General features: G+C 34.8%; 1 pseudogene; it reads left to right on the top strand.

The window, feature by feature from the left end:
* The first annotated feature begins 5,977 nt into the window (after nt 1-5,977).
* LOC147531681 (replication protein A 70 kDa DNA-binding subunit C pseudogene) lies at nt 5,978-7,356 on the top strand (annotated as a pseudogene).
* Nucleotides 7,357-11,135: the final 3,779 nt, after the last annotated feature.

Here is an 11,135-nt window from a genome sequence, read left to right as displayed (position 1 = left end):
GTTACTTACTTTAGGTTACACAACGATCTTTTGTTTTACAATTTTTACATATGTTTTACATTACTGAAACCATTAAAGTGGTCGGTTATGCAAAAATTCTACCTCTTTTAGTTTCTGTCATACTCTCTACACATTATGTCCAAGGATGTGAAACATTGTGTTGTTTCATATGACAGTGGTTTCTGATTTTTCTTTAAATATGACCAAACTTGGTTTATGTAATGGTTCGCATGGGGTTGTTGTGTTTTGGAAGACAATTGCATTTCATCGTTATGCTATTATATGTTTGTTATGAAATTGAAAATGATAGTATGATCAACACTGCAAGTGATATTATGTCTCGTATAATAGTTCAAAATTTGACCTATTTGATAGTGTTGCACCATTTATGAATTTCCAGAAGATCAGCTTAAGAGTTTATATGCAATTACGTAATAAGTGTTTACATGATTAATCCTATGACAGAGAACAATGGCCAGGTTGATCCTCCATTTGAACATGAATATGAATGGAATATATACAATAGTAAGTAAACATAATGAATGTGAGTATGAACAAACCAGACTAAATTGAAGTTGTTATGACAAGAGGAGTTTGTTATAACCGGAATCAAGTAATCTAGAAAAGCAATAGGACATAAAGAACAACCACACAGAACACAAGAGATTTACGTGGTTCACTTGGTGACACCTACTCCACGTCGACAATGGCGCGATGATTTCCACTATCATAAGCAAACAAGTTACATAAGAGATTCTTTAAAATTCGACACTGATATTTCCTAGGATTTTAGTTTATATATATCCATTAAACCCTAATCTCACCGCCTCACCGACTCTCTCTTTCCAAATCCGAAATACACATGGATACGCTAACACTAATAATCGACACAAGCCTAGCTCTGCATTCTAGCTCTGTCTCGGAGATATCAGTTAAGTGGTTCACGTGCCAACCACATGGGGGACTTGTGACCAAAACACCCTTCATGAAATATTTAGGTTATTTAGGGTTGACTCTCATTCTCGATTTTTTTCCTCAAATACCAATTAAGTACTTCGCATGCGATTTCGTATTCCTCTTATTTTTATAGGTTTTTAGAGATAGTTTATATGATGGAAATTTCATCCTAATGTAACAACATAAGAATCTAAGACCTCAAATTGCATAATCTACAGAATGTGATTGGTACATGAACTCGAAGTTAGTCGAAGAACTCGATCCAAGTAAGACAAAAATGTTAAAGAAAATAGGCTAGCCGGAGTCCGAGACGGAATCGACCCATCTGCCTAAATATATTAGATAGGCTACCGATGGGATACAAACAATCGAGAATGTGAGTTAACCATGTGTTTGGCATGCTACCCACTTTTTTGATGTTTGACGAAAAAATCGAGAATGTGAGTCAACCCTAAACATATTCTCATTTTGGGGGTGTAATCCTAAAATTCCTAAATAATCGGGGGTCAATGTCTAAATAAACCTAAATATTTCTTGAATGGTATTTTTGTCATAAATCACTCATGTGGTTGGCTTATGAACCACTTAACTGATATTTAACGGAAAAATCAAGAATTGGGGTCAACGCCATACACATTTTTATTTTGAGGGTATAGGCCTAATATCGCTAAATAGTTGGGGGAAATGTCCAAATAACCCAAATGTTTACATTACTTACTCCAGGTTACATCATGATCTTTTGTTTTACAATTTTTACATATGCTTTACATTACGCATTGAAGTAGTCAGATTATTCAAACAAATTAGTTTTGATAATTTTTATGTAAGTGGTTAGATGAGTCGAACAATATTTGTACTAAATACATCAGAAATGCATCGTCCTTGGCCTTTGCCCTCTGGTTCTGCAACTACTCCATTTCATCTGTTTCAAATGAGGCAATCTAGTTCTAAATCAAAAAAGGCATGAAATGGGTATAGTTTTTCGGGTACGTCGGCAGAGATTAGTGATATAATCTCTCTGCCCATTCAGTGTGTTTGGTGTTTTACTACTCCATTTCATCTGTTCCATGTGAGGCAGACCAGTTCTAAGTCAACGAAGACATGAAAAGAGTATAGTTTTCCGCATACGTCGGCAGAGATTAGTGATATAATCTCTCTACCCATTGAGTGTGTTTGGAGTTTTTGTGTACTTAGTTAGTTAGAACACAGGAGTCGGCCCCCTATAATTAGATATCCTCTTTGGCCTTTGTTTCCACCTTATCTTCACCAAAAGTATCTTTTGCATGACAACTCAGTTTGTTTTTGTTTAATGTGTTACTCAGTGAATGTCCTTGGATTGATAATTGATCTTATTCTTTATTTGTTGAAATCTGTAATTCTTTTTCTATAGCTATGATGATTACACATATGCCAATTACCATTTTGTTTTTAGATAAACCAACCTCCAAATTTTGATTAACCTTCAGTTTTTTTGCTTCTCAATTATTAATTACTGCCTTTTCTGGCTTATTAATTCATCTCTTTAGGTTTCATTAGGTAGGGTTTGTATTCCTTTATTAGACCCTCAGGGAAGAAAATAAGTGTTATTTCAAATGTTCTTTACTTCTTTCACTTAATACTTCATTAAAATGTATCATATTCCTATATGCACTTCAAATTTGAGGAACCCTATGTAATTATGCAGGTTAATGCTATTGCTCGACATTGAAGTAACAACACTTCTTCCAAGAAATTTGGAACCCTCTCCATATTTACATTGTTATAAAGGATAGTTTGCCTAAATAACTAAAACTAAAAAACTAACGATCCTACAAACATTTCACCATTTTCCCATATTGACCCTTCTGACATGTGAAGTGAAACTCCTCAACTGTTCACTTGCTTACTCAAAGGGGAGTTTTAAACCAAGGAGAAGGTCAAGTAAAAACAAAAGCTTGAATTTTGAACTCTTGTAGTCTTATAGAATCACTTCTCGCTTTCTTATTCTTTTACTATCCTGGCTTGTATATTAAACTTGAATATGATTTCGTTATTCTGGTTGGTATCAAAGTTGCTTATGAAAACCTGGTGCATTGGCTAACAAACTTTTGTCTGTTTTAGAGAATATTAGTTTTCACTGCTCACAGGCTTAGTTTACTGAAAATTGTCCTGGCCCTCAGACATTCGTGGCCGGTATTTGTTCAGATTGACAAGAATTCGTTATGTCTACTCATAGTCATGTGCTTAAATACTATAAAGAACATATTCTTAGGTAGTATCCAAATCACATTTCTAGTAAGAGAATGCTAAAGAATGTCGAAGAGTTTAAATAAATAACAACAGCTCTCGCATCAGAAAAATTGATTAGTGAACTGCAACCAGTCTCTTAGATTTGCAAATCGCTGAGTTGTTACTTTTGTTATTTACTTAGGGGTTGGTTGAGATTCGGTTGCTTATATTTGTGTTGTCCTAATCACGACCAAACATAAGTTGTGTTAGTTTGTACTTTGCATGCCTAATCCATTTTTCTTCTGCCACCATGCAAACTAATGATGTTTAGATGCAACTCGTGTGCATTTGATTTTTGAAATATTTGCTTTTGCATTTCACTTCATTAAAATGATAACGCGCATTCTATTTTGAAGTTCAGACCCCATGTGTAAATATAATAACATAATCAAAATAGTGTCATAGAGTTTAAATAAAATAACCCAGCTCTCGCATCAGAAAAAATTTAATTTTCAGCAGTCTTGAAATGTCATATGTATAGAGAGTTGACTTAAGCAAATAAGGGGAGACATTATATTCTTTTTTCAAGTAAAATCACCGGATACATCTTTAGTAGAAGAAACATTGTTTGTATCAACAGCTAATACAACCATATTTTTTAGGACATTCCTGTGCACAACCATTAGCCAAGTAAAAGGAGTCTGAGCTTTTGAACTCTTCCTAAAGTCAATTGGGGTTACATGACACCATGCCACTCAAGTTTCAATCAGGCATTAAGATTTTGGAATGCCTTCCAATTGTTAAAGTATATTGTTTTATAGTTTAGAATTTTTGTCTGGATGTTTAAAAAACAGGGCACATGCGAGCTTTGAATGAGAATTGTTGAACTTTCTTAACATCATATTATTGCAAATTAGAATTTGCTGGTATGTGTATATCCCTCGCTTGATTTTAGATGTCTGAACTTTAGTTGTTTTTCTTTCTAGATTTATCTTAATGTAGATCAACAGTTGGTGCATTTAAACCTCCATATACATAGAATGATTAAACTGAACACTGATGATTGCAAAATTGAGTTAAGAGTCATTTAAATTTCCTAATCGTTTATAATGTCTTACAGACTCGTTTAGATTAATATTGTATGCAACTTTGGGTTTACTGATTATTTATTGTTACACAAAAACAAGACTCTATCAGCCTTTAGAATCTTAGTTGTTTCATTTTAACTACAGTCGGTGAGTTTTCCGTTTCTACCTTTTTTTGAATTATTTGCTTCGATTTAGTGAATGTTTCTTCTTTTTTTAAAAATTTACATGTTATAGCAACCTACTGTCAGAACCATACCTTTCCAGCCCGTGTGATCTTCCTACTTTTTATCCAAAAAATGAGTCTATAAATTTTCTTACATACCCCCTCTTTATGTTCGATATAGAGGTATTGCTACCTTAGGCATCTTCGACATCTAATTTTTTGCACATCCACAATCATTTCAAATGATAAAAAAAAACATTTCAAACAAGCTACCCTGTATCGCAAAAGAAGGCAACGCGTTCCGTGGAAAGAGGAAAGCAGATGAATTTGAGACACAAGTCACGTCTTTACCGTCTGTTAATTGGTCGTCCTCGCCTTTGACATCGGTTGCTTCATTACCATCCATTAGGCCTCCATACCCTACATTGTCATCCTCATCTTCATCATCAGTTAACCGCCATTCATCTCTACTATTTGGTATGACTTCACCACAACGTCTACGCCCACCTCCAACCTATGATTACTTTCATTGGCTGCCTTGCCCAAATGTCATACATTGTGTCATGATATCCGAAGCTTCAACGGGGTGAGTATGACGTACATAGTGATATATTGCAAAAAATGCCAACGAAAGTACACCATAATAAGTCGCAATGTGAAGATTCATAAACTTACCTACTCTACTAAACCACTTTTGCCTTCGGATTAGTTATGACGTTTTTATCGATAAATAGAATAATAATGTTATGTGTTTGTTTTTTTAAATAAAAGATTATTGTTGTCTGAAATTCTGTTACCTTTAAGCCCTTACTTTTGAATTACATTATTATGTGTGTGTCTTTTATAGACTTTTTGGTGATCAACTATTACATTGAAAATACTATCACCTACCAATGCTTTGTCATTGTTTCTTATAAATCCCAATTATCAACTTATAAATCAAAATTACGTTTGCAAACTCAATAACATTATGTTAATTATATTCCCCTTGCTAAATATTGTGTCAGCTACCCTTTCATTTGCTTCAATATTAAACGTACTCATCTACGAATCACTAACTTTACGTTATTTAATTACTTTTTGTTTTCTGTAGAATAATTAGAGTTTATATTCTTTGGAGCTACCTTTTGCAACATCCAACCAACTAATTAAGAATCAAGTTAAGGTTGAGGTATGACTGATTATCTTTTTCATTATGCCCGTTATAGATAATCTATATATAAGTATGTTGGGTGAATTATGTTAGATGAATTATTACTATCATTCCAAATGTTCATCCTTTTCTATGTAGTTTTTTGAACGAACACAAACTGTTAGTTTACTCTATTAGAGTAACCCAATATTCACTTAGGTTGTTGTGACTCACAATCACTGTAGTGTTTTTCCCATATGTGTTACTATTATATAGATTTTGTTGATACACATTTTTTATAACCTACACCATCTAATGATAATGATCTTAGGGTTTCATGCTTTTTGATACATTTAACCCACTATGGGTTTGAGTATCATTACCCCTGGTTAGATTTTATTATTAATCATAGCCTATGTTATGTAGATAATGAAGAGGAAATATGTTTCAGAACAAAAGCAAGAGTTTGATTCTGTTAGGAAAGGAACTCCTTCAAAAGAGTTGCATATCAAAGACTTAAGTCCTTACCTAAGAAGGTGGACAGTGAAAGTCAGAGTGACAACAAAAGGTCCGCTCAGAACCAACGCAAATGCTCAGGGAATAGGGAAATTATTTTCATTCGATGTGTTTAGGTTTGAATGTGGGGAACTATATGTTACGTGTTTTAACGATATAGGTGATAAGTTCCACGATGATATAGAAGCTGACAACGTGTATTTGATTTCTAATCCCACCTCGAAGACTTTTAATCACCTTCCAAACGATTACGAGTTACATCTAGAAAAATACTCTAGGGTTCAAAAGTGTCTAGAGGATGATGCGTCTATACCTGAACTTCATTTCAAGTTCATACCCACTAGTAAGATTGGAACTCTGCCACCTAAATCATTTGTTGATATTATTGCGGTTGTTTCATCCATAAATGCCACTACACCTGTAGCGAAGAAGGATGGTACTCAGACGCAAAAAAGATATATATGGTTAAAGGGTAAGTCTAGCTATAATGTAGAACTTACGCTATGGGGTAAATGCTACGAGGAGGAGGGCCAGAAGATCCATCAAATGATTGACTCTGGAGTGTTTCCTGTTTTGTCTGTGAAGTCGGGAAGAATTTGTACTTCGACGAAAAATCAGTGGGAATGTTCCCGTTAACTCAGTTGTTTATGGACCCAGACCTTCCAGAGGCCCGCGAATTACAAAATTAGGTTAGACATCCATCTCCATATCAATGTATTTCTCAGGAACATTGAATTCACGTGTACCCATATATCCATAATTAAACAGATCAACTTGGAACCTCTGATAAACCTGACTTCATCACTGTCAGTGCCACAATTTCATTCATCAAAATTGAAAACTTTGCTTATAATGCTTGGCCCCTGAAGAACAAAGTCTGGCATTGCAACAAGAAGGTAATTATGAATGAAGACTGTCAGTGGCATTGCTCCAAATGTGATATAACATTTGTTAAATGCAACTTCAGGTACATCCTACAGTTAAAACTACAAGATCGTTCTGGTGCTACGTACGTAACTGCATTTCAGGAATCTTGTGAGGATATTATGCATATTTTAGTAGAGGATTTGTATAGTTTGAAAGAAGATGACGAAGAAAAGTTCAATTACACTATCAATAGTGTTATTTCAAGACACTACATCTTCAACCTCAAAGTGAAAAAAGAAACTTACAATTATAATAGACATGTGAAGGTAGTAATAGTGAAATCGAAGAAATTGAATTACGCTATGGAGTCCAAATTTCTTCTTGTTTCAATGGATGCTTACGTCACAGATTATAAATCAACATAGTGAAGTTCTTTCGTATAAATTAATAGTTTAAGTTATTATAGACATTTGCAATTTATTATTATCAACATCATGTCGTTTGTTCCCTCTGTAGTTTTTTTTTAGATAATTAATTTGCAAATTTTTTTTATTTAATTACGTATTAGAACATTTTTCAAATTTATATATAGTAAAGGCATCTGAAAATTCTGGATAATGGATGTTTGCCTATAAAAGTTACCTTCGTCTGAATTATCGTATGATAATTTAAGAGTATACAGTTTTCACACGATGTACAAATTTATTATATAAATTAATGATTCGTACCGCCTATCTGTTGCAATTTCATATATATCTTCACAGTTAATACATTGTGATTTAACCCTGAAAATATGTAATTGTTCTGATCGATTTGCTCCGAATACCAACATCAAAATGAGACTTTACTAAATCTCTTTATAAGTAAACTAAATGTATTACAACTTTTAACTTTACTACATTTTCATAAATGTAACAGTTGGTTTTTTACTATTGTTATGCTTCTTTCCAAGGTCAGGCATGCAAAGTAATTTATTTATTTTTCCCTGCAGTTGTATTTGGTTTAACTATCTTCTCCAGAAGTTCATCTACCATCAGACCCAATGCATAACTCTCCACTTAGGAAACTGGAGAATATTGAGAATATTGCGTTAGAGAATACAGTAAAGCCGCACATAAATGTATGGTTATAAATGTTTCTTCGATATTACTTCCTTTTTATACACCTTTTTAAGTTAATCACCGCTTATATATTGGGTTATTAAAAAGGCACAGACATTATCTCAGCGCCTAAGATGTCATAGGGAACGTGCATCGCGTTCGCTGTCGGAGATGCCGGAAGTGGTTGACGCATCTTTATCACCTTCTTTTGGATGTAAGCTTCCGTACATACTTCTTATCTTAGGTATGTTCTAGATCCCAACTAATTAACTTTATATCAATATAGATTTGGTCTGCAGCTCAACGCATACCTTGTCGGAATGAAAAGGTGACACGTCAACAAAAGGGAAAAATTGTTGCAAATCAGGTCGAGGTATGTCAATCAAATATATCTCATTTTTAAGATCTTCATTTTTGACCTTCTAATTGAAAATGCATCCACAAAAAAAATAATACATATAACTATACTGGAGCTTGATCAATAGTGCATTTAATTTACTTGACTTCGATTTTGTTTTCAAAAATAATTGCATATTATCGTCATAAAAGTCACGCTGCAATGACCATTAAAGAGAGTTCCAATAATAAACAAATTTGACGTATGTATTGCTAAAACTGCAGCAACACGACATCGATAAGGTTATTTATATCATATTTTATATTGTTATCCCTTCACTTGTGTTAGAATATCCATAGTAAACATTTAAGTCTTTATCAAAACTCATGCAACCATATATATTCACTTGAATAGAATATTGATGAGTCATGAAAATGCTTCATTTTGATCTCTTAACTAAGCTAGTTAGTCCATATCGAGTCGTTAATCTGATAAATTGCTTGTTTTTCTGTTTCATGTGTCTTTACAGGGCTTAGTGTGAAAAACAGATGAAACTGGGAGAAATAGTTGTCAAGAGTACTATGGTCATTTGGAAAGATTTTTAGCGTTTGTATGGTTTGATTGACTTGGATTTCATTTCTATTAACTTTCGAAAATCTACCGGATGAACATTTTTAGTCCACATCATATTTAGACCCTTTTGCATTTTTGGTCTTTGAATTTTGTGGGTATATTCACTGCAAACCCTCACGAGACAAAACTCGTCCTCTTGGGTAACCTAGAGGTTTAACGGCTTGTTGCACGTGCTAAGTGCAATCGTGGGTCCCCACGAAAGTGGTGAAATGGGTTTAGTTTTATTTTTCTGTTTTGCTCGAGGACTAGCAAAATCTAAGTTTGGGGATGTTTGATGAGTCACGAAAATGCCTCATTTCAATCTCTTAACTGGAGCTAGTTAGTCTATATCGAGCCGTTACTCTGATGAATTACTTGTTTTTCTGTTTCAGGTGTCTTTACAGGGCTTAGTGTGAAAAACAGATGAAATTGGGAGAAATAGTTGTCAAGGGTACTATGGTCATTTGGAAATTATGGAAGTCTGGCTATTTGATCAACTTTGGTGCTCGAATGAAATATAGAGTCCAAGACGGACCCAACGGCGAAAACGAGAGTCGAATCGGAGTCCGTATGAACTAAGTAGAGCAAGTTAGAGTTGGGATAAAAATTGATTGGCCACATCAGACAGGGAGCATGTGGCACAGATCTAGCCGGAGTACGTGGAGCAATCTGGACGATTGAGGTATACAGTTGGTTACAAGTGGGGTCACTCCGACATTGTCTTGGTTTTTGTGGACACGTAGCGCGACACAAGATAAGATGGTGGGTCGCTGTGATCCAATGGATGAAAGTACGTGTGGCTTGGTCAGATCCATCAGACGGCCGTGCTCAATGGGACGTACGTAATCTCGATGGTCCTAGCAACAACAAATTTCGCCCCCTAACAGCTGTCGACAAAGTCACGGGACATCTTGAGTGCTGATTCCGTGTATTTCATTGCAACCTATTCTGGTGGCCCCGCAAGGATCAGCATCTATTTTAATCTAGGCAACACGTGGCTTCACAAGACCCGGCACGGTAGCTCTCTGTACTCTGGCCGCGAAGCACGGGATTATCCAGCCTTTCCATTCAATTGTACGTAACTGCATGATTCTCCCTCCTTCCCTGATTTTCTCAAATTCAAATTAAAAGAAGGGATAACAATTGAAAACAGAAAGGAGGAAGGGATAGAGGGAGATTTGGGAGTTGGTTTTTCTTGACGAGATTTTTGGAGACTCGAATTGACCCTCTCGGCTTCTATAAAATAGAGGGAGATTTGGGAGTTGGTTTTTCTTGACAAGATTTTTGGAGACTCGAATTGACCTCTCGGCTTCTATAAAATAGAGGGAGTTCACAGAGAAGGGTATCACGTTTTGGGGAGAGAGGGTTGAAAACAGAAAACTCATATCATCATCTTCATCTATCATCATTACTCGTTTTCTTTATTTTTCTTTTATCTATTTTATTGTATTATCTTCATCTGTGAGAGATAGAGAGATTACAGAGAGATAGAGAGATTACCGAGAAAGAGAAAGAGATTGTAGAGAGAGAGAGAGAGAAACAAAACAGATAGTTCATTTCGGTTTTAAGACAAATATCATCATCATCACTGATTTTCTTAATTTTTCTTTTCGTATTCGTTTTCTTTGTGAGAGAGAGAGAGGGAGATTACAGAGAGAAAGAGATTGTAAACAGTAGAGAAAAAGAGAGTTGGAGAAGACGAGAAAACTATTTTCCCACAGAGAATCCATTTCCCGGAAGACGAGAAAATCGTTTTCCCTGAGGGTGCGTTTGGCAGAATTCTGGGAAAACCAGAATGAAATCACTTCTCTAAGGCCCTGTTTGGTTTGAAAAATAGCAGAAAAGTTAAGTTTCTTTACTCTTTTACTTATATAAATTTAAATGTTTATCTCTTCCAGCATGAGTAGCTAAGGTGCTGTTTGTTTTTCTATTTTTTCAGATCTGAAATCTGAATTGGAACCCAATTCAGATTTCAGATGTTTGTTTTTCACTTTAAGAAAATCTGAAAATTTGGCTGAATTGGATCAAGGTCTGAATTGGCCGAAAAATAGCCTATATTTTTCAGACTTTAAAACAAGTCTGAAAACAAATGTAAATGGCTGAAATATGTTAAATGTCATTTATACCCTTAAAAATTAGAAATATTCCCACTCAA

Source organism: Eschscholzia californica, unplaced genomic scaffold (assembly GCF_041429995.1).
Source record: "Eschscholzia californica isolate CP2 unplaced genomic scaffold, dmEscCali1.0.p SCAF_6, whole genome shotgun sequence".
NCBI classification, from domain to species: Eukaryota; Viridiplantae; Streptophyta; class Magnoliopsida; order Ranunculales; family Papaveraceae; genus Eschscholzia; species Eschscholzia californica.
This window is presented reverse-complemented; position numbering and strand designations above follow the sequence as displayed.